Consider the following 25,761-nt stretch of genomic DNA (forward strand, 5'->3'; position numbering starts at 1 on the left):
TTACTTTATTGTAAGAATACAATATATAATATACATAACATATGACATTTGCATTAATTCCCTGTTTATATTATTGGTAAGGCTTCTGGTCAACAGTAGGATATTAGTAGTTAAACTTTTGGGGAGTCAAAATTATATGTGGATTTCCAACTGCATGCCCCTAACTTCTACACTATTCAAGAATCAACTGTATATAGGGGCGCCTGGGTGGCTCAGGCATTAAGCATCTGCCTTCGGCTCAGGGCGTGATCCCAGAGTCCTGGGATCGAGCCCCGCATCAGGCTCCTCCGCTGAGAGCCTGCTTCTTCCTCTCCCACTCCCCCTGCTTGTGTTCCCTCTCTAGCTGGCTGTCTGTCTCTCTGTCAAATAAATAAATAAAATCTTAAAAAAAAAAAAAGAATCAACTGTATATAGAAAACCCTAAAGACTCCACCAAAAAATTGCTAGAAATAATAAACAAATTCAGTAAAGTTACTGGATACAAAATGAATATAAAAAATCAGTTACATCTATATACTAACAGCAAATAATCTGTAAAGGAAATTAAGGGTATTAAAGAGGGCACTTGTTATGATGAGCACTGGGTGTTGTATATAAGTGATGAATCAATGAATTCTACTCCTGAAACCAATATTGCACTATATGTTAACTAACTAGAATTTAAATAAAAATTTGAAGGGGAAAAAATAATAATAATTAAGTAAATAAATAAGGTTTTATTTGATTACTATCTTTATAAGGGGAAATGCGGAAAATTAAATGTTGTAACAAAGGTCAAATTTTACATATACAAAACTTTATACATATGTATGCATTTTATATTTATACATATATACAATATATACACACATATATGTATACGCACACATGTGTATGTATGTACATAGACACATGCACAAACATAAGCAATAAAACTAGTTCTTTTCCCTTGAAAAAAGATAAACAAAATATAAAGAAAATCAGAAGGAAAACATAACCCAGAACATAAATACTATCTTTGAGGAATAAATAAAATATGTAAAAATATTTAAAATGTTTAAAAAAAGGTTTCTTTGACAGAACAGGAAAACACTGATAAATCCCCACCTAGATGACATCCAGTTATCAAATTTCAAGGGTTTGGGGCTGTTTGATATTATCTAAGGAGGACCACAGACCAGAAAACCTTCCTTATTGAATGGTAGAGAAGATCATGTTTTTAGGTTTTGTTTTTATGTTTTGCTTTTTGTGTGTGCTTTGTTTTGTAATGACATAGAAAAAAATAGACAATAGTAATATAAAATATTTGGGGTCTTGGGAAATATATTTATTAGAACTCTTTTCTTAACAAAAGAAATGAAACCCAAACCAGAGTAGCATAAATTTTTAAAGGGGACTTAATCATGAGAATATAGGAGTATCTCAAAGACATAGATTCAGCTGGGCCTCAGGAAAAATAGAACCAGTAGTTCAAAAGCCTTTATGAGTCTTTCCTCATCTTTTATCACACTCATCGGAAGTCTTTCTATCTCTATTCCCAGACATTCTCTGTTTTTGTAATCCCTAGGACAGAAAACATGACCAACAATTAGGTCTAGTGTTGAAATTCAAAAGACCAGCTAGAATAAGAGCAAAACTTAATAGTTTAATTTCAGAGAGGTTCCAATTGGGCCAACATGGTACATAGGCATGGCCAAGAGTCCAGTTAACATGACTGTTCTCACTTTAGCCACGTAGACTGAGTTAGTGGGGAATACGAATGCTCCAAGATAAGATGATGGGGCAAGCAATCCTACAAGTTTCCACTACAAAGAAAAAATGTCTAACATAGAGATAGTTTGAAATTTTCCAAAGATGGAAATAAACAGTGTGATTTGACAATTTCTAGTTAGATTTGATTGCTGTTGTTTAAGTAAATGTTGTATTTATTATTGGTGAAATAGAAAGAAAAAATAATAGAACCTATAGCAAATGTTTAGACTAACAGTCTGTTCTTTTTGCCAGTGTACCTTATAAAGTAAAATAATTAGTCCAGAAACAAGAAGTCAAGCTAGCAAATATGTGCTAAATGAGACAAATCATCTAGCACAGTGAACAGGAAAAGATGTGACTCTTACTACGGGAAAAAAAAACATTGAAACAATCAATCCATACAAAACAGCAATAAAGAAGAGAAAATGAGATATTGTAATATTCTTAGCTAAAGAAAAATACAAAAACAAAATGTGGCAGCACTTTTCTGATAAAGTGTCTGTCTGTTTTGTTTGGAAATTCCATTCATTTGGAAATTAGGTGCAGAACTGATCACCATATTACAAAAAATCATGGACTCAATAAAGTGAATATATTTTCCAGTCCAAGCATAAAAGTATTGAAATCACTTTGACACATTGGGTTAAAAATATTTCTTAGTGACCTAATATTTAATGAATGAACAAATAGAGTTTTTACAATGGAATTACATTCATAAACAAGAAAGCATAAAAAAATTCATTAAGTATCAGCAAGTGTTGCAACCAGCAATATTACTCCTTGTAAAGTACAATATATTGAACGGATTACTGTGGAAGACCAAGTGGGGAAAAAATATCCTATGTGTCCATGTTAGCAGTTGTTATAGCAGACTAATACTATTTCTTGAAAAACCTAACCAATACTTCCCAGAAGTAGCATTCAATAGTGAGATTCTAACAGTCGTGTATGACATTCATTTATGGAATGAAAAGATTATTCCCTTGCCCTTAATAATTTAATGTCATATTACCTTCCTTTCCTTAAAACAACCAAATTCAAATATCTTTCTCAGGTATCTTCAGATTCTAAGTCCTCTTCTTCTTTAAGGAGCAAGAGCTATTTTTTTTTTCTCAAAATTCTTGATAGGTTAATATGCATACAGAAATGCTTAATATGCTTACTGTAATATACATGTTTAAGTTAAGCCATTATTTTCTATTCACATTTATATTCATTACCTAGGCATCTATATGGGATATCTACTAAGACACAGAAATCTCTATTCCACTTGCTCTATGAAATCAATCACTGCACTTAAAAATACTACAGTATTTCAATATTTGAGGCAAGATGGTGGAAGAGTAGGGGACCCTGTTTCAACTGGTTCCCTGCATTTTTCTGGATAACTATCAAACCATTTTGAACACCCACAAAATCAGCCTGAGATGTAAGAATATATATCTGGATCTCTACAAGCAGAAAAGTGACGCTTTTTGCAAGGTAGGAGACATGGGGAGTCATGAATCTGCAGGGAGATATTGGAAGATGAACAAAATGAGGAGGGAGCCTCTGTAAGTTGGCTCCTGGAAAGTGATATAACAGTGGGGCATAAAAGCAGAAATCTTAGAAATCTGCTCTGGTGAGAGACACCCCTCTCTGAAAGGGGTTCTGGAAATGGAAAAGGCAGAGTTTTAGTAGGGCAGTGTGGTTTTGGGATACGAGGAACCACAGAACAAAAGGGGGGTTCCTGAAATGGTAGAGGACGTAAGCAGTGGAGCCAGGAAGCAGGTTATGGTCAGCAAGTCCAGGAATGGACTCTCATCTCAATCACCATAAACCACAAGCCAGGCCAGTGGATAACCGCTCTTTCCTTGAACAGCCTGAAAAAATCTGGAACCTGTGCCCAATATCTGGCAAAAACTCGCAGAGTGGACATTAGAGCAGCACCCAGACATGATCCAGGAGCTTCTGGCGTGCATGGGCTCACGGCTGCCCACGGTTTTAGAAGCACAAAGGGCAGAGGCACTCCTAGCCCCTGGCACTACCTCTGAGAAAGTCACTGTGGGCACGCACTAAGGGAGCCTGGAGTTTTCAGCGGCACATATGGACGAGGAGACTGTTGGAGAGTTTTATCAAAGAGAGCAGACTGCGGTTTTTCTGCTCTGGGCCAGATGTTTGGGTATGGCCGTTTTTGTTCTGATCCTCGGAAGAGGCCCAGAAAGCCTCTATGGAACAAAAGTCACACAGAGGACTGGTTTCTGTGTATATTTTGTATTTACTCTTCTTTCTTACATAGTAGATATGATACTCCACATATTCTTTTGTACTTTGTTCTTTGACTTCATTATATATCTGTAAACGACTCTGTATCAATTAATTGGTGTATTTTCATTCTTCTTTACAGCAATAGGTTATTTGCCCAACCTTTTCTATTTTGGCATTTAGGTTCTTTCTAACATTTTGCTCTTACAAATAGTGAGGCAATCTTTTTTTCAGATGTTTATTCTATACATGTTGTTGAAAGTGTATTTTTCAGGGTAAATTCCCAGTGGAAATTTGTTGGAGGTATGAGACAACGCAATTAGACAAAAGGAATCATTTAAAGTCTCTTATTAGTCAATGTTAAATAACAGTGAAAATGGTAGGCATTCTTGTCTGCATCCTGATTTTAGTGGAAAAGTCTATAGTGTTTCTCTATTTGGTAAGATAACAGCCTTAAAATATATATACACTAAAAATCATATTAAAGTATTCATTAACTTCTATTTTACTGAGTCTTTTTATCAAGGATGGGTATAAAATTTTGTTGAAAACTTTTCAACATCTATAAAGAACATTATGTGATTTTCCCCGTGAACTAATAATATGGCGAATTATATTAATGTATTTCCTGATATTGAATCCTTGAATTCTTTGGATAATTTCCACTTAGTAAAATGTATTATTTTCTTTAATATAATTTTGCATCTTTTGGATATAATTTATTTAGAGGTTTTGAATCAATATTCATAAGTGAGATTTGTCTCCATTTTTTTTTGTTATTCATTTTTCAAAACAAAATCAAATTTATACTTTCTTCATATATATTTTGAAATTATTTTTCATTTGCTACACTGGAATAATTTATGCATCAATAGGATTCTCTGATTTTAAAGGCTTGATTGAAATCCACTAGGAAACAGTCCAGTCTGGTTGGCAGTTTTCTTTCAGTAAGTGAAGTAGATACTCAATGATTTTCTCAATTTCTCTATGGAAATTGCCATGATTTTGCTTTGGGGGGTCAACATTGATAAATTATATTTGGGGTCAATATTGGTAACTTATATTTACTTTAAAAATTATTGTATCATGTTTCTAAATTTATTGCATAAATTGTGTAAAGTGGTTTCATGATTTGCAAAATTTCTCTCTCTCAATGGTTATTTCCCTCTTGTCATTTCCTTTAATTTTTTAAATTTAAATTCAATTAGCCAACATGCAGTACATCGTTAGTTTTTGATATAATGTTCAATGATTCATTAGTTGTGTATAACACCCAGTGCTCATCACATCATGTACCCTCCTTAATGCCCATCACCCAGTTAGCCATCTCCCCATCCTCCTCCTTATCCTCAACCCTCGGTTTGTTTCCCTGAGTCAAGAGTCTCTCATGGTTTGTCTCCTTCTCTGATTTCTTCCCATTCTGTTTCCTTTTAGGTTTTTATCCTTTTTAATTGACCAAGCTAGCTAGTGCCTTGTCTACTTTGTTAATTAAAACAAACAAACAAACAAACAAACAAACAAACCAACAGTATACTTGACTGGCTCAGTCAGTAGAGTATGCAATCCCACATTGGACCTAGAGTTTACTTTACAACAAAACAAAACAAAACAAAACCAGCATATTGATTGACTAGTCAAAGCTTTCAGTTTCTATTTCATTATTTTCTTTTCTTTTTTTTTTTATTATTATGATATGTTAGTCACCATACAGTACATCACCCAGTGCTCCAAGCAATACGTGCCCTCCTTAATACCCATCACTGGCGAGCCCATCCCCCACCCTCCTCACCTCTAAAACTCTGTTTGTTTTCCAGAGTTCATAGTCTCTCATGGTTTGGCTCCCCTCTGATTTCCCCCCCTTCATTTATCCCTTCCTTCTCCTAATGATTTCCCTGCTATTCCTTATATTCCACAAATAAGTAAAACCATATGATAATTGCCTTTCTCTGCTTGACTTATTTCACTTAGCATAATCTCCTCCAGTTCCATCCATGTGGATGCAAATGTTGGGTAACCATCCTTTCTGATGGCTGAGTAATATTCCATTGTATATATGGACCACATCTTCTTTATCCATTCATCTGTTGAAGGGTATCTTGACTCCTTCCACAGTTTGGCTATTGTGAACATTGCTGCTATGAACATTATTTTTCCCTTACTTCTTGTAGTTCACTTTGTTGTTGTTGTTTTATAACATTCAGATAGGATTCGATGTGTTTATTTTTATTCACACATAAAGCACTGAATTTTCCTGTATATGTTTCTCATATATTCATATATATATATACTATATATATAGTATATATATATATATACTATTTTCATTGTTTTTATTTCAGTATGGTTTGTATTTTCCCTTTCATCCAAGTTTTGTCTAGTAGAAAGGGATATTTTTATTTCCTGATAGGCCTTTCCTATACTTTTTAAGTTATTTATAGTGTTATTTACTATTACAAAAAAATATTCCTATTTCTACTTTATGAAATTCACTGATGCAGTTTTATGACCTAATATATATTGATCTTTGTCAATGTATCATGGGCACTTTAGAGTAAAGTGTATCCTATATAATCAAAATATCAAGTTTGATATATAACCACAAGATCTACCTTACTATGTTGCGTAGGTCTTTTATATCCTTTTGGATTTGTTACGTAATTGTTCTTTCTTGAACTGAAACTGATATGTTGAAGTCTTCCATTTTTACTATACTTGTGTTTCTAACCATTTTGTACTTAATATCTTGTAGTTTCTGCTTTATTAAGGCAGTTGCTGTATCTAGATACTAGTAACTATTCTAACTTCATTGAGAATTATGGTTTTATCATTTTAAAGTGTCATTGGTTGTTATAACTGATGCTGCATGGCAGGGGCTATCAATTTTTTTTTCCCGTAATAGGCCAGATAATATATGTTTTAAATTTGTAGGCCATACAGTCTCCATTGAGACTATTCAACTCTGCCTATAGTGTGAAAGCAGCCATAAAAAAAAAAAAGTGCATAAAACAAACAAACATGCCTGTGTTCTGAAAACCTTGTTTTGGAGCATAAAATTTAAATTCATATAATTTTCATGTCATAAAACACTATTATTTTGCTTTTTTATTTGTGTTTTATATAACTGTAAAAGCTACTCTTAGCTTATGGGTCATACAAAAAGAGGTAGCAGGCTAGAATTGGCCCTGGACAATCATTTGCCAACCTTTGCTTTATGTCATGGATTTTATTTTATCTAATATGAGTACTACAACTTTTGCTTTCTGGTTATTTCCATTTATCTGGTATAATTTTACTCGGCATTTTATTTAGCATTTTTCTGTTATTTTAAGTGGGCTCATTACATACAGCATAGAGTTACATTTAGATTTGTCAGGCAGTTTTAAAACTTTTCATTTAATACCTGATTTAAACCCATTCACATTTATATTACTATTATATTTGGCCTAAACTCTATCATTTTATGTTATGATTATGACTATATACTGCATTTACTTCTTGTTACTTGGAGCCTTTGCTTTTAATTTTTTAGTTTTTAGAAAAGTTTGTATTTTTCTTTTCATAACTTTTATGCTAATACCTTTCACATTTTTTTAGTTTCTTTTAACTTCCTACTCTTTGGTTCGTCAGGTTTAAGTCACATCCTTTGATCCCCAACTTTTCAACAATTATACATATGAGCTTATTTACTTTCCTCCTTCTTTCTACATTCCCTCCTATTTTGTAGATATCTACTTTATCAGACCATATAACATTCATATTGTTTTCCACCCTTGTCTTTACCTTTGTTTTAATTTTAAATTTACAATTAAATATATTCACTGCTCACTATCAGTTTGCTAAGTTTCCCTCATCATTTCATCCTCTAACACAGGAGTCAGCAAACAATGACCCACAGGCCAAATTCAGCCTGTGGCCTGTCTTTGTACGGCTCTCATGTATAGTTCTCAATCTAAGAATGCTTTTTAAATGTTTGTAAAAAAAATTTTAAATTAAAAAAAAAAGAAAGAAAAGGAGGATGAGCAGAAACAGAGGAAAAGAAAGGAAATTGTATGTGGCCCACCAAACTAAAATATTTACTATCTGACCCTTTCCAGAAAATTTTTCCAACTCCTGCTCTGGTAGATTCTTCAGGAAGTTCTTGTATGAATCAGAATTCTCTAGGTTCTTGCATTTTTTAAGCCATTTTTATGTAGCCCTCATTCTCAAGGAATTGCTTGGATGATGGAAAGAACCCTGGCTCATACTTCCTTCATTTGCATTTTTTTAAATGGTGCATCATTTTGTCTTGTTTAATATGTTGCTATAGAGAAGACTAACAGTAACCCGATTTTTTTTTGCTTTGTAACTTGGTCTTTTAGACTAAAAGTCCTTAGGATATTTTTCTATATCTCCAACAAAGATTACAATTATATGTATATTGGATCTTCTTTGCCTATCTTCTAACTTCTTTCACTTTTTCATTCTTTTTCTACTTTTTTTAAATTTTGAACTTGTTGTTTTAACTGTTTAAGTACCTTCCTTCATTCACCCTTGCTAAATTCAGCTGGATCTATTCTCCCTTGAGTACTCTGTCACTTAGTCTTCTTTTCTAAGATAATGTTTTTCTTTTTCTTCAATGTCTTTCCTGTGTTTGGCAAACCTTTGTTTCATATCTTTCTGTTTCCTGGAGATTTTGCTCTTCTTTTTGTCCATTATTTGAGGAGATAGATATAGATATAGATATAGATATAGATATAGATATAGATATAGATATAGATCTCAATCAAATACTGATTAAAAGATGTTCAATGATTTGAAGTATTGGGTTACAGTTTTCTTCTGCTTTGTGGTTATTTTGGTGGAGAGATTTTCATCAGCTAAAATGTTGTTTTCATTTTATCTTTTCTCCTTATAATAGCTTTTTTTTAATGCCACCTGGCATTTTCTGTTTATTTTGTAATAATTTTTTCTCTTTAGCCAAACAATGAGTATGAACAGACAGAAAAGAAGGTCTTGATTGACAAACTAGATTTTTGGTTCATGAGCACACACTTCTTTTTTTTTAAATGTTTCTAATTTTTAAAAATAATTGTATTTATTTGAGAGAGAGAGCACAAGCAGAGGGAGAGGGAGAAACAGACTTTCTGCTAAGCAGGGAGCCTGATGCAGGGCATGATCCTACGACCCTGGGATCATGACCTGAGCTGAAGGCAGGTACTTAATGAACTGAGCCACTCAGGTGCCCCATGAGCACACACTTCTGATGATATAGTGATGCTCAATTTCTTTAATCAATAGCCCTTTAGGAGGAAGAAAAGTTGGTGTGGCTTCTGACTTTGTGATTCATTTTTGTTTCTTCAGGACACTGGATTTACTACTCTTTTTCTTGGTTTTCCTTGGCCAAACAGTCTCCAAGAGCTGACTCTTTTATCCTCCCCCTTCTACCCTGGAAGTGGTGCTTACTACAAACTATTATCTCACAATTAGCATTGTTAAGTCCTTGTCTTTTAATTTTGTGTAAGCCAATGCTCTTACTTACCAAATTAAAAAACTGTTTTTAATCTTTTTCTGTTCAGTGTGAAACTATTTTTCTGAGGATAGTTATATATTTCATCTTCCCATCAGAATCTTTAACCCCATCCACTTTTCTTTATGACCTCCACTGTCTCCACCCAACCTTCTCCATGTAAGTGAGCTACAAAGCAAGGTGTAGTGCTTTTAGGTATTTGTTTACTTATATACAAGAGTTTAAGATTTGTATAATCTTTTTTACTTAAGCAGAAAACATGGGTTTCAAGTAACTGGGGTTTTGCGAATCTATAACATTTTGGTGTATAAATTCATATTCGGTGACCATCATAACAATTTCAAAAACCCACCAGCACATTATATCCTCTAACTTTTACCTCATTTCCCAAATATTTGTCCTATTCTATACTATTTGAATTTCCCTTCTCTGTATTTAAGATTCAGTTGGATGCATAAATACAAAAAACAAACTGGCAGTTGCCAGAAGGGAGATAGTAGAGGAATGGATAAAATGTGTGAAGGGGAGTGGGTGATACAGGCTTTCAGTTATGGAATGAATAAGTCACTGGGATGAAAGGCACAGGGAATATAACCAATGGTATTGTAAAGAGTTGGATAGTAACACTGTGGTGAGCATTAGCATAATGTATAGACTTGCCCAATCCTATGTTGTATACCTGAAACTAATTTAACATTGTGTGCCAACTATATTTCAATTAAAAAATAGATATTAAATAAATAAATAGACTCAACTGGATAAACTACTATTGTTTTAATTTTCCCCCAAGATCTTGCCTCTTGGATAGTTGTTCTCAGCTCCACGAACTACAATTCATATTGCTAGCCTAGGCTTCTAGAATCTGACACCCCATTCCCTGCTCAGAGCTAAATGTTCTTGATTCCTGAGCTTTGGCTCAAAACTCTTGGTTCTTTCTCTGTCCTCTAAATTTTTCACTGATCTTTTAAATATATTTTTGTTTCATTCTGGCCATGCATCTTAACTTATTCTCCATCCTTAGTTCATGTTCCAGACCACTCCATCTTCTGAGTTTTTTCCAAGCAAGGTCCTCTTGAGTTACAACAATATTTGTATAATCTCATATTCTAAGGAAGTAATGCACCTGGCAATATTGGTTATGAATCTGACAGAGGCATCTGGAACATGTCTTGGAAATTATTCAGAAACTCATGTCCTCAGGCATAGGAGAAAGCCCCATTTGTCTTCCTCATCAAGTTAGTGCCCAGGGAACCGGGATAACAACCATCAGAACCCAAAACTCCAATTTCTTTGCTTACACCTTGCTAAGGTTTATCCAGGCCCTTCAGGATTAAGGCCAAGCATATTAGTAACTCAGTGGGCTCTTCCGGCTTGGGCTACAGACAATTGGAAGAAAGGGACCTTGAGACAAATTAGGAAAAAACATGTCTAAACAGAGTGCTAACAGTTACTCAAAGAAGTAAATCATATGTCATAACCAAGGTGAGGTGCAAGAAAAAGAACAGGACATAAAGCCAAAATTTCAGGAATCAGATAAGCACAGAATTGAGCACGATCCTGAAAAGGAGCAAAGTTCCAGGATTTTTGCTGTGTATTGGACACATGATATGTACATGGGTCAGCCCAAACTGAAGGCACAGTGTGAGAATAGGCTCAGTTCTGCAGACACTGGCTATAGAAGATTTCTACGAACATCACACATGTTGCGATTCTCAAAGAACTTAACTATAGGAAAAAAAGAATCAAAAACATATACAATACAGGGAAAATGATAAGGTCCAGTTTTCTAGTATTAGGAATTATCTTTGGTTTCTGAATAGAAGTTATTATATATAAACACTTCAGTCAAGTACTTGTTTTATAAAAAGGAGGCTAAAGGAAGATTATCTCTACTTCCAGCATCATTATTAATGTAAGCTTATTCTCTCATCATTGGTGTAAACAATTAGCTATTTTTGTGTTTTGTCATTTACCTAGTATTTCTACCACTGAAAATGACAGAGGGTATACTCCTGAAAGCTACTTGATAATTTTAATTTCCAATTCCCAAATTCAGCTAAGAAATGAAAACCACCAAGCATTAGGGAAAATAACTTAAAAATATGTATATTCTTATAGATATTCAGCAAAATTTGATTGCATTTTCTTATACTATCTGTTGTTCATCATGTCTTTAATAGAACACTGGCATGCTCTATTTTCTATATTAATTTCTTTAAAGTAAATGGATTTTTATGTAAGTGAAGAATTGATTAATTAGTATATATGATATACTGTCTGATAAGTATAATTTAAAGAAAATGGAGTATTGATGATCCTAGGTATAAATCTTGAGGAAAAAGATTTTTGCCTGAAAAATACATTTAAGTATGGATAGGAAGGTAATAAAAGACTCATTATGTACTTTTAGTAATTCTGCAGTTTCATTCTTTTTGTCAGTTAAGTAATTCTGACTTCTTTGGTCATCACTTTTTTATTTTCCAGCTAAATAAATATTGATTAAAAAATATTTAACCTTCTACTTTCGTGGTTGCTTTTGAAATTCCAAATGAAAACTTCTACAAAATATCTTTACCTCCCCCAAAATAAAAATTTGGGTAATATCATCTTTCTTCTGATTTCAAATTAATCAGCTTAAGAGCATTCACTTTGGGGTGCCTAGGTGGCTCAGTCAGTTAAGCATCTGCCTTCAGCTCAGGTCATGGTCCCGCAGTCCTGGGATCAAGCCCCACATCAGGCTTCCTGCTCAGTGGGGAGCCTGCTTCTCCCTCTCCCTCTCCCTCTGCCACTTCCCCTGCTTGTGCTCTCTCTTTCTCTATGTGAGTGTGTCAAATACATAAATAAAATCTTAAAAAAAAAAAAAAGAACATTCACTTAGTTCAGAGTCAGGAAATTCAATGACTACTGTGTAGTTTCCAGAATCAGTTTCACAGAGTGCTCTTCATCTGCAGTGGGAAAAGGCAAGAAATGCTGCCTATCCCATTGGCCTCCTGGCATAATCCTGAAATTGAATACTTAACTGCCCCCAAGGTAGCTCAGGATACATGTCACAATTTTCATGAATGAAGAATTCCCAATTTGCAGGTTGTACCAAACTCTCAGTCTATTTTATCCAGTTCTGAAGGTAATAATACCGATCTGGGTTCTGCCAATGTATCCCTAGCCACAGTCCTGTATATCTGGGAAGAATAAGCTTCTCAGACCAGGATAGCAAATAGATCAGAGGATTGAGGAAACAATCTGCACACTTGGTGGGAGAGAACAAGGTAGATGTGAGATTCAGAGCCATGAATTGGGGGAGAGGAAAACCGAGCAGCTGTGAAGGGGAAGCAACACTTTTCACGCAGCAAAGTCAGGAAAAGAGAGAAGGAGCCCAGCAGGTGGGGACCACCTAATAAGCCTCGGTGAGGAGATCCCCTGGATTGCACCGGGAGAGATGGCTCCCCTTCCGAGAAGGCATCTTGAAGAGCATATTCTGCCTCTGAAAGGACAAAAGGCTGGCCAGAGAGCCATTGAGCAGTGCTCAGCAGCAGGGTCAGAGGTGCACACGAAGGGCAGAAAACCTCTTAATTTTTTGCTGTAAGCCAATAGGTTTAAACCTCTGTGTGCGTGCCAAGTGGCTGCTTTTCTACTGCAGATCTAAGTAGAAAGTGGGGACTGAAGCGATTGCAAATAACCTGGTGGCCTGTTTTCTCTGTCTGCTGCCATAGATTCAAGCCTCTGCAATGGTTTTTCTAGGACGGAATGAAATAGAAGACTGAGTCGAGTGCAGATGGCCAATAACCTGATTCCAGCTTTTCGCTGAGCATTACAATAAACTCTAGCCTCCTCGCACTCACTGTGTGGTGGCTTTTCAGGGTTGGGACTCGTGCTGGGCATGCCCGGAGTCTCCCCACTAGGATGGGGGTAGGCCCACACATTACCAGTCCCTTTAAAACTTGGAGTTTTGAATCCCAGCCACTGGTCAGAGATAAAATACAGGAGATCTGTGGCTCCAGATGCACTGGCAGCCCAGGCACAGACAGGTTAAGGGCAGGGAACTGACAAAGCCTGGGACACAGAAGACTGATTTTCTCAGAGGGCCCCCTGAACAGTGGTGGTGAGGAGTTCCACTCCCTGGGGACAAGAGGGCAGGGTGATGCCGTATTCTTCCTCTTCCCCAACCCTTCCCGCCTTTTGCCCACCAGCACAGTCTGATTTCAGAGTGAAACACACCACCTCCAGTGGACACTGGAGTCCTCCTACACTAAATTCCACCCCCCACCTACCTATCCCTCACCTCCCCTTACCCCCAGCCTGGCAGGGGCATCTTTACAAGGGCAAGTCAACTTGTGAGCCAGCCCAGTAGTTGTCCACTCAGCAGATCAACACAGGCTCCCACATCTCCCAATTAGAGAAAACTCCAAAACGTCAGCTTTCAGCAGAAATAGGACCAGGGTTGATTCTTTTTTTTTTTAATTGTTTTAAAATTTTTAAAATTTTTTATTTTTCTATTTCTTATTTTTTATTCTTTCCACTTTATTTTACCCATATATTTTCTTCTTTTTTTCTTTTCTCTTTATCTTTTTTTTTTTTCCTTTTTCTTTTAGGCTTATAATCTCCTGTTCATTTGTTGGTTCATTTGTGTCCTCTTATTTTTTAGATCAGATGTCTTTTTTTCTCTCTCTTTTTTTCTTTCCCCACTCTTTTTTCTTTCCTTCCTTCTTATATTTTAGAATCAGGTGTGTATACCTTACTGTTTGTCTGTTTACATTTTTGTTCCAATTCCTTTTCTCTTGTTTTGGATCAGGCCTTTTTTTTGTTTTGTTTTTTTCTTTTTTCTTCTTTTCTTTTCTTTTTTCTTTTACTGGCTTATCTTGACAAACAAATCAAAGCACACATACTTAAAGGTCCAAACACTCCCCCACTATAAGCAAGGAAGAACTCTGTAGAGGAAGGAACAGTGGGAAAGAGCAGCCAAAACACAAAAAAAGGAGTGTACACACCATACACCAGAAACACTTCCTGAAGTCGTTGTTGTTTCTGTTTTTGCTGTTGTTTTTTTTTTTTCTTTCCTCTTTCCTGTTCTGGACAGATGACTAGATGGAGAAACTCCCCTACAGAAAGAACAGGAAGGTAATACCACCAGGGATGCAATCAATGTGGATATAAGTAAAACGTCTGAACTAGAATTTAAAACAATGATTATAAAGATACTAGCTGGGCTTGAAAAAAGCATAGAGGACACTAGAGAATCCCTTAGTGTACAAATAAAAGAAATAAAATCTAATCAGGTTGAAATTAAAAATGTTATTACTGAGATGCATTCAAAACCGGGGTCCTTAACAGCAAGGATAAATGAGGCAGAAGACAGAATAAATGATATAGAAGATAAAATGATGGACAATAAGGAAGCTGAAAAGAAGAAAGACAGACATCTACTGGATCACAAAGGAAGACTTTGAGAAATCAGTGATTTCCATAAACTAAAATAGCATCTGAATAATAGAGGTCCCAGAAAATGAACAGTGGGAGAGACAGACAGAAAGTTTATTTGAACAAATTATAGCTGAAACTTCCCTAATCTGGGGAAGAAAACAGGCATTCAAGTCCAGGAGGCACAGAGAACTCCCCTCAAAATCAATAAAAATAGGTCAACACTCCAACATATAATAGTGAAACAGCAAATTTCAAAGTTAAAGAGAAAATCCTGAAAGCAGCTCAGAACAAGAGGTCCTTAACCAACAAAAGTAGAAACATAAGGCTGGCAGCAAATGTGTCCACAGAGACCTGGCAGGCCAGAAAGGGCTGGCATGATATATTCAACATGCTAAATGGGAAAAAGGCAGCCAATAATTCTTTATCCAGCAAGGCTGTCATTCAGAATAAAAGGAAAGATAAAGAGTTTCCAGACAAACACAAACTAAAGGAATTCATGAACACTAAGCCAGCCCTGCAAGAAATATTAAAAGGGACACTTTGAGTGGAAAGAGAGACCAAAAGTAACAAAGACCAGAAAGGAACAGAGACAATCTACAGGAACAGAGACTTCGCAAGTAATACAATGTCACTAAATTCATTTTCAATAATTACTCTGAATGTAAATGGACTAAATGCTCCAATCAAAAGACATACGATATCAGAAGGGATAAAAAAAACAAAACAAACAAACAAAAAAAAGTCCCATTGATATGCTGCTTACAAGACATTCATTTTAGAGCCAAAGACACTTGCAGACTGAAAGTGAGGGGTTGGAGAACAATTTATCATGCCAAAGACATCAAAAGAAAGCTGGAGTAGCCATCCTCATAACAGACAAACTACATTTTATTTTATTTTATTTTTAAAGATTTTATTTATTTATTTGACAGAGACAGCCAGCGAGAGAGGGAACACAAGCAGGGGAAGTGGGAGAGGAAGAAGCAGGCTCTTAGCAGAGGAGCCTGATGTGGGGCTCGATCCCATAATGCTGGGATCACGCCCTGAGCCGAAGGTAGACGCTTAACCGCTGTGCCACCCAGGCGCCCCGACAAACTAGATTTTAAACCAAAGACTATAATAAGAGATGAAGAAGGACACTATGTCATAATAAAAAGGTCTATCCAAGAAAAAGATCTAACAATTGTAAATATTTATGCTCCTAACTTGAGAGCAGCCAAATATATAAACCAATTAATAACAAAATTAAAGAACACATTAATAATAATACAATAATACTAGGGGATTTTAACACCCTGATCACAGCAATGGACAGATCATGTAAGCAGAAGATCAACAAGGAAACAAAGGCTTTGAATGACACACTGGACCAGATGAACTTAACAGATATATCCAGAGCATTTCATCCTAAAGCAGCAGAATACACTTTCTTCTCAAATGCACAAGGAACATTCTCCAGAATAGATCACATACTGGGTCACAAATCAGGCCTCAACTGGTACAAAAAAACCAGATTATTCCATGCACATTTCTGCACCACAGTTTGGAAGGAACATAAGGGCACGGAGGTTAAAGAGCATCCTACTAAAGAACGAATGGGTCATCAGGAAATTAAAGAATTTTAAAAATTCATGGAAGCAAATTAAAATGAAAACATGACAGTCCAAAATCTTTGGGACACAGCAAAGGCACAAGAGTGAATTATATAGCAATATAGGCCTTTCTCAAGAAACAAGAAAAGTCTCAAATGCACAACCTAAACTTACACCTAAAGGAACTGGAAAAAGAACAGCAAATAAAGCCTAAATCCAACAGGAAAAGAGAAATAATAAATACTGGAGCAGAAATAAATGATATAGAAATCAATAAAACAAAAACAAAAGAGTAGAACAGATCAATGAAACTAGTAGGTGGTCCTTTGAAAGAATTAATAAGATCAATAAACCCTTAGCCAGACTTATCAAAAAGAAAAGAGAAAGGACCCAAATAAATACAATCATGAATGAAAGAGGAAAGATCACAACCAACACAGAAGAAATACAAACAATTACAAGAGAATATTATAAGCCATTATATGCCAATAAATTGCACAATCTGGAAAAAATGCATGCATTCCTAGAAACATATAAACTACCAAAACTGAAACAGGAAGAAATAGGAAACCTGAACAGAGCCATAACCAGCAAAAAAATTGAATCTGTAATCAAAAATCTCCCAACAAACAAAAGTCCAGGGCCAGATGGCTTCCAGGGGAGTTCTACCAAACAGTTAAAGAAGAATTAATACCTATTCTGAAACTGTTCCAAAAAATAGAAATGAAAGGGAAACTTCCAAACTCATTCTATGATGCCAGCATTACCTTGATTTCAAAATCAGACAAAGACCGCACCAAAAAAGGAGAATGACAGACCAATATCTCTAATGAAAATGGATGCAAAAATTACCACCAAGATACTAGTTAATAGGATCATTTACTACAACCAAGTGGGATTTATTCCTGGGCTGCAAGGGTGGTTCAACATCTACAGATCAATAAATGTGATATACCACATTGATAAAAGAGAGGACAAGAACTATATGATCTTTTCAATAGTTGCAGAAAAAATCATTTGACAAAATACAGCATCCTTTCTTGATAAAAACTCTTCACAGTGTAGGGATCGAGAGAACATACTTCAATATCATATAAACTATATACAAAAAACCCGGAACTAATATCATCCTCAATGGGGAGAAACAGAGCTTTTCCCCTAAGGTCAGGAACATGACAGGGATGTCCACTATCACCACTGTTATTCAACATAGTACCAAGTCCTAGCCTCAGCAATGAGACAACGAAAAGAAATAAAAGGCATCCAAACCGACAAAGAAGAAGTCAAACTCTCACTCTTCACAGACAACATGATACTCCATGTAGAAAACCAAAAAGACTCCACCAAAAAATTGCTAGAACTGATACAGGAATTTAGCAAAGCTGCAGGATGCAAAATCAATGCACACAAATCATTTGCATTTCCATACACTAACAATGAGGCAGAAGAAAGAGAAATCAAGGAATTGATCCCATTTACAAATGCTCTAAAAACCATAAGATACCTAAAATTAACCAAACCAAAGAGGTAAAGAACCTGTACTCTGAAAACTATAGAATGCTTATGAAAGAAATGAGGGAGACACAAAGAGATGGAAAATCATTCCATGTTCATGGATTAGAAGAACAAATATTGTTAAAACGTCTATGCTACCCAAAGCAATCTACACTTTCCATGCAATCCCTATCAAAATACCATCAACATTTTTCACAGAGCTGGAACAAACAATTCTAAAATTCTATGGAACCAGAAAAGACCCCAGATACCCAGAGGAATGTTGAAAAAGAAAACCAAAGGTGGTGGCATCACAATTCTGGACTTCAAGCTGTATTACAAAGCTATAATCATCAAGACTGGCACAAAAACATAAATGGAACAGAATTGAGAGCCCAGAAACGGACCCTCAACTCTATGGTCAACGAATTTTCGACATAGCAGGAAAGAATATCCAATGGGGAAAAAAAGGCACCCTCTTCAACAAATGGTGTTGGGAAAATTGGACAGCCAAATGCAGAAGGATGAAACTGGACCACTTTTTTACACCATACACAAAAATAAACTCAAATGGATGAAAGACCAAAATGTGAGACAGGAATCCATCAAACTCCTAGAGGAAAATGCAGATAGCAATCAATCTCTTTGAGCTCAGTCACAGCAACGTCTTGCTAGACATGTCTCCAAAGGCAAGAGAAACAAAAGCAAAAATGAACTATTGGGACTTCATCAAGATAAAAAGCTTTTGCACAGCAAAGGAAACAGTTAACAAAACCAAAAGACAACTAACAGAATGGTAGAAGATGTTTGCAAATGTCTTATCAGATAAAGGGCTAGTAACCAAACCTATATAAAACTTATCAACTCAACACCCAGAGAACAAATAATCCAATCAAGAAATGGGTGGAAGTCATGAACAGACATTTCTCCAAAGAAGACATACAAATGGCCAACAGACACATGAAAACAGGCTCAACATCACTTGGCATCATGGAAATCCAAATCAAAACCACAATGAGATGACACCTCACATCTGTCAGAATGGCTAAAATTAACAACTCAGGAAATGACAAATGTTGGTAAGGATGTGGAGAAAGAGGAACCCTTTTACACTGTTGGTGGGAAGGCAAACTGGTACAGCCACTTTGGTAAACAGTATGGAAGTTCCTCAAAAAGTTAAAAATAGAGCTACCCTATTACCCAGCAATTGCACTACTAGGTATTTGTCCAAAGGATAGAAACATAGTGATTCAAAGGGCCATATGCACCCCAATGTCTATAGCGGCAACATCCACAAGAGCCAAAATATGGAAAGAGAGCCCAGATGTCCAACTACAGATGAATGGATAAAGAAGTTGTGGTATATATATACAATGGAATGTTACTCATCCATCAAAAAGAGTGAAATCTTGCCATTTGCAATGATGTGGATGGAACTGGAGGGTATTATGCTAAGTGAAATAAGTCAGAGAAAGACAAATACCATATGATTTCACTCACATGTGGAATTTAAGAAACAAAACAGAGGAACATAGGGGAAGGGAAGGAAAAATAAAATGAAAGGAAAACAGCAAGGGAGGCAAACCATTAGAGACTCAACCATAGGGAATAAACTAAGGGTTGCTGGAGCGGGGTGGGTGGGGAGATGGGGTAACTCGGTGACAGGCATTAAGGAGAGCACTTGAAGTAATGAGCTCTGGGTGTTGTACGCAACTGATGAATCACTGAGTTCTACCTCTGAAATTAATAATACAGGATACATTAATTAAATTGAATTGAAATAAAAAATTAAATAAATCATTAAAATAATAAATCTTGGGTTATGTATATTTTACCACAATCAAAAAATGGCAGTTAAAAATATCCAAGATATAAATCAACTTATTTAATCTTATAAAAATCCTCTGAGGCAGGCACTATTATTCCCATGTAACAGGTTTAACACTTAACAGGTTACTTGACTTGCTCCAGGTCCCACAGTTGGTTAGCTAGGAACCAATCTGTAGCAAAAGAGCAACTTTGTAAAATTTCCACCTGTCATACATCGATGATTTGAAAATTCAGTAAAAATAAATAACTACAGGAATGAAATTTAAAACTAAGAGCATTAAAAACAAATAAAAAGAAACAAACAAAAACAGAGAGTGAAACAATACTGGGGAAAGCAAAGACAAATCAGAGAAAAACCTAGTCCTGATAAGTTCATGAGAACTCCTGGATCAAACTCTGAGCCAATGTTACATCTAGACTTTTCAGTATTATGAATCAATAAATTCCCATTTTACCCCAATAACTTTGAATTCAGCTTCTGTCAAAATCAACTAAAACATCCCTAGTAGAATTTAACAATTTACAGAATGCTATATCCCCCCAAATTCAGGAGAAGTTGGGAAAATAGCTGACCTGGTGCAGCTGTTCCCCACAAGAGCACCTAAAATAGGATACAGAATTCATTTCCCAGCTCAGGAAGACCTGTAGAGGACCATAGAGGCATGAGGCAAGCAAGATGATAGAAGGTGGTATCCTTGGCTCTATAGTCCCTAAACCTTTGAAAAGATATTGAATTAATAAAATATTGAATTGGATTTCTCTGAAGACTGTGAAAATTTTGAGTTCATCTTTAAATTTGTTGTTTAAAAGAAAAAGAGTAGCAAGCATACACTCAAGAGCAAGGAAACTGAAAGAGGTACGAAGAATGTTGGTCAAAGGGTGCAAACTTTTATTTAAGAGATAAATAAGTTCAGGATATCTAATGTATAGCATGGTGATTATAGTTAATAATACTTTATTGCACACTTGAAATTTGTTAAGTAGAACTTATGTGTTCTCATAACCATAAAACCTAGTAACCATGTGAGGTAATGGATATGTTAATTAACCTGATTGAGATAATCATTTGACAATGTATACATACTCTAAACCATCACATTATGCAGCTCTTAAAAATCACATGCAACCTACATTTTTCTAAATTCCAGTATAATTAACATACAGTGTTATATTAGTTTCTAGTGTACAATATAATGATTCAACTATTCTATACATTACTCCTTGCTCATCATAATAAATGTACTCTTAATCTCGACCTCACTTATTTCACTGATTCACCCACCCACATCCCCTCTGTAACGATCAGTTTGTTCTCTACAGTTAAGTCTGTTTTGGGGTTGGTCTCTTTTTTTCTTTATTTGTTTTGTTTCTTAAATTCCCCATGAGTGAAATCTTATGGTATTTGTCTTTCTCTCCCTGACTTACTTCACTTACCACTATACCCTCTAGATTCATCCATGCTGTTGCAAATGGCAAGATTTTGTTCCTTTTTATAGCTGAGTAATATTCCATTGTGTGTATATATCAGATCTTTATCCATTCCTCTATCAATGGACACTTAAGTTGCTTCCATAATTTGGCTATTACTATTAATGCTGAAATAAACACAGAAGTGCATATATCTTTTTGAATTAGTGTTGTTGTTTTGTTGTTGTTATTTGGGGGAATACCCAGTAGTGGAATTATGAGATCATATGGTAACTCTTATTTTTAATTTTTTGAAGAACCTCCATAGTGTTATCCACAGTGGCTGCACCAGTTTGCATTTCCACCAATACTTCACAAGACTTCCTTTTTCCCCACATCCTTGTCAACACTTATTGTTTCTTGTGTTTTTTGAGTGTGGTTTTGATTTATATTTCCCTGATGATGAGTGATGTTGGGCATCTTTTTATTTGTCAGTTTGGCCATCTGTATGTCTTCTTTGAAGAAATGCCTGTTCACGTCTTCTGCCCATTTTCTAATTGGATTATTTGGGGGTTTTTTGGTGTGTGTGTGTGTGTGTGTGTGTGTGTGTGTGTGTGTGCTGAGATGTATAAGTTCTTTATATATTTTGGAGATTAATCTTTTATCAAATATTTCATTTTCAAATATTGTTCCCTATTCAATATGTTGTCTTTTAGTTTTGTTGATTGTTTCTTTTGTTGTGTGGAAGCTTTTTAATCTGATATAGTCCCAAGAGTTTATTTTTGCTTTTGTTTCCCTTGCCCGAGGACACATATATTTTAAAATGTTGCTATGGCCAATGTCAGAGAAATTACTACCTGTGCTCTCTTCTAGGATACTTATAGTTGCAGGTCTCACAATTAGGTCTTTAATCCATTTTGAGTTTATTTTTGTATAAGGTGTTAGAAACTGGTCCAGTTTCATTCTTTCGCATGTAGCTGTCCTGTTTTCCCAACACCATTTGCTGAAGAGACAGTCTTTTTCCCATTACATATACTTGCCTTTTTTGTCAAAGATTAATGGACCATATAATCATGGGTTTATTTCTTGGGTCTCTATTCTGTTCCGTTGACCTATGTCTATTTTTGTACCAGAACCATGTTTTTCTGAGTACTATGGCTTTGTAATACATCTTGAAATCTGGGATTATGACACTTCCAGTGTTGTTCTTCTTTGTCAAGATTTCTTTGACTATTCAGGGTCTTCTGTGGTTCCATGTAAGTTTTACGATTATTTGTTCTAGTTCTGTGAAAAATGCTGTTAGTCTATTGTTAGGCATTGCATTAAATCTGTAGATTGCTTTGGGTACCATGGGCATTTTAACAATATTTGTTCTTCCAATCTATGATCACATAATATCTTTCCATTTGTGTCATCTTTGATTTCTTTCATCACTGTTTTATAGTTTTCAGAATACAGGTCTTTCACTTCCTTGATTAAGTTTATTCCTGAGTATTTTATTCTTTTTGGTGCAATTGTAAATGGGATTGTTTTTTAATTTCTCTTTCTGCTACTTCATTATTAGTGTATAGAAAAGCAATGGATTTCTGCAGGCTCCTGGGTGGCTCAGTAAGATAAGTGTCTGATTCTTGATCTCAGTTCAGGTCCTGATCTCAGGGCTGTGAGTTCAAGCCCTGCATTATGCTCCACGCTGGGCATGGAGCTTACTTTAAAAAAAAAAATGCAATGGATTTCTGTATATCAATTTTCTATACTGTAACCTTACTGAATTCATTTATCAGATCTGGTAGTTTCTTGGTGGGGTCGTTAGGATTTCCCATATATAGTATCATGTCATCTGTGAATAGTGAATGTCTTACTTCTTCCTTACCTATTTGGATACGTTTTATTCCTTTTTCTCATCTGATTGCTGTGGCTAGGACTTCTAGTACTATGTTGAATAAAAGTAATAAGAGTGGACATTCTTGTCTTGTTCCTGATCTTAGAGCAAAAGTTCTTAGTTTTTCACCATTGAATATGATATTAGCTGTGGGGTTTTTTTTTATATATGGCCTTCATTATGTTGAGGTATGTTCCCTCTAAACCTACTTTGTTGACAATTTGATCATGAATCAATGTTGTACTTTGTCAAATAATTTTTGAAATCTATTGAAACCATCTATTGAAATGATCATATGGTTTTTTATCCTTTCTCTTGTTGATGTGATGTATCACAATGATTAATTTGCATATATTAAACCACCCTTGCATCCTGAGAATAAATCCCACTTTATTGTGATGATTGATTTCTTTTGACATATTGTTGGATTTTGTTTGCTAATATTTTGAGGATTTTTGCATGTAGGTTCATCAAAGATATTGGACTGTAATTCTCTTTTTTTTGCTGTTTTTATCTGGTTTTGGTGTTAGAGTAATGTTGGCCTTGTAGAATGAATTTGGATCCTTTGCTTCCTCTTGTATTTTTTCAGAGTAGTTTGAGAAGAATAGGTGTTCACTCTTTAAATGTTTGGTGGAATGCACTTTAAAGCCATCTGGTCCTAGACTTTTGTTTGTTGGGAGTTTTTGATAATGGAGTCAGCGTCTTTGCTGTTAATCAGTCTGTTCAAATTTTCTATTTCTTTCTGATTCAGTTTTGGGATTTAAATGCTTCTAGGAATTTATTCATTACTTCTAGGTTGTCCAATTTGTTGGCATATAATATTTCATAGTATTCTCTTATAATCCTTTGTATTTCTGTGGTGTTGGTTGTTATTTCTCCTCTTTCATTTCATATTTTTTTATTTGAGTTCTCTCTTTCTCTCTCTCTTTGATGAGTCTGGCCAAAGGTTTGTCAATTGTATTGATCTTTTCAAAAGAACCAATTCCTGGTTTCATTGATCTGCTCTATTGTTTAGTTTTGTTTTTAGTTTCTTTTCCATTTATTTCTGCTCTAATCTTTATAATTTCTTTCTTTCTACTGTATTTGGGGTTTTTCGTTCTTCTTTTTTCTAGCTCATTTAGGTGAAAGCTAAGTTGTTTGAGATTTTTTTCTAGCTTCTTCAGGTATGCCTGTATTACAATAAATTTCCCTCAGAAAAATTTTGCTGCATCCCAAAGATTTTGAACTGTTCTGTTTTCATTTTCATTTGTGTCCATAATTTTTTTATTTCTTCTTTGATTTCTTCATTGGCCCATTCATTTTTTAGTAGAATGTTACTTAACCTGCATGTATTTATGTTCTTTCCAGACTTTTTCTTGTGGTTGACTTCTAGTTTCATAGTGTTGTGGTCAGAAAAGATGCTTTATATGACTTCAATCTTTTTGGATTTTTTGAGGCTTGCTTGTGGCCTAATATGTGATCTATTCTGGAGAACATTCTTTCTTGAACTTGAGAAGTGTATGTATTCCAGTGCTGTAGAATGGAATGTTCTGAATACATCAGTAAGATCCATCTGGTCCAATGTCTTATTCAAAGCCACTGTTTCCTTGTTGATTTTCTGTTTGGATGATCTATCCATTGATGTAAATGGGGTGTTAAAGTTTCCTACTATTATTGTATTACTACCAATTTCTTCCTTTATGTTTGTTATTAGCTCCCTTATTTATTTTGGCACTCCCATGTTAGGTGCATAAATATTTACAATTGTTATAACTTTTTCTTGGATTATTCCCTTTATGATTATGCAGTGTCCTTCTTTGTCTCTTGTTATAGTTTTTGTTTTAAAGTCCATTTTGTCCAATATAAGTATGGCTACTCAGGCTTTCTTTTGACATCATTTGCATGAAAAATGTTTTTCCATCCTTTCACTTTCATTGTGCATGTGTCTTTAGGTTCAAAATGGGTCTCCTGTAGGCAGCATATAGATGGGTCCCCTTACTTTTTTATTCCCTCAGTCACCCTATGTCTTTTGATTGGAGCATTTAGTCCATTTACATTCAATGTAATTATTTTTTTCTTTTTCTTTTTTAATTATTGATAGGTATGTACTTATTGCAATTTTGTCACTTGTTTTATGGCTGTTTTTGTAGTTCTTCTCTGTTCCTTTCTTCTCTTGCTCTCTTCTCTTGGGGTTTGCTGCTTTCCTTCAGTATATACTTGGATTCCTTTCTCTGTAGATTTTGCATAAATCTTAGCAGTTTTTTATTTATGATTACCATTAGGTTTATATATAACACCTTATGCACATAGTTGTCCTTATTAATTTGATGGTTGCTTAGATTTGAACCCATTCTCAAGTACTAAATTTTTACTCCTCTCCTCCTCATGTTTTAGGTATATGGGATCATATGTTATATCCTTTTATTTTGTGAATCCCTTCAATGATTCTTATAGATATACTTAATTATGCTTCTTGTGTGTGTGTTTCCTACTGTTTTTACTCCTGTTCATAGTCTTTCCTTTCTAGTCAATGAGTCCCCTTTAACATTTCTTATAGGGCTTTAGTGGTCTTGAATTCCTTTAACTTTTGTTTGTCTGGGAAACTCTTTCTCTCCTTCTATTCTGAATGATTGCTTTTGGATAGCATATTCTTATTTGCAGTCTCCCTCCCCCCCCCCCCC

The 25,761-nt window shown here is 35.2% G+C and overlaps 1 long non-coding RNA gene across 13 annotated transcripts in view; it reads right to left on the reverse strand.

The window, feature by feature from the left end:
* The window catches only part of LOC113255713 (uncharacterized), a 178,126-nt gene that overhangs the window by 42,758 nt on the left and 109,607 nt on the right, over positions 1-25,761 (reverse strand). The window contains exon 8 of one of the 13 annotated variants that reach the window (XR_008958643.1): positions 14,467-14,577. The exons of the other annotated variants lie outside the window; for them this stretch is intronic. This is a non-coding gene — a long non-coding RNA (uncharacterized LOC113255713). The remainder of the gene's footprint in view (positions 1-14,466; positions 14,578-25,761) is intronic. 13 annotated transcript variants of the gene reach the window in all.

This window comes from Ursus arctos, unplaced genomic scaffold (genome assembly GCF_023065955.2).
Source record: "Ursus arctos isolate Adak ecotype North America unplaced genomic scaffold, UrsArc2.0 scaffold_11, whole genome shotgun sequence".
Classification (NCBI taxonomy): domain Eukaryota; kingdom Metazoa; phylum Chordata; class Mammalia; order Carnivora; family Ursidae; genus Ursus; species Ursus arctos.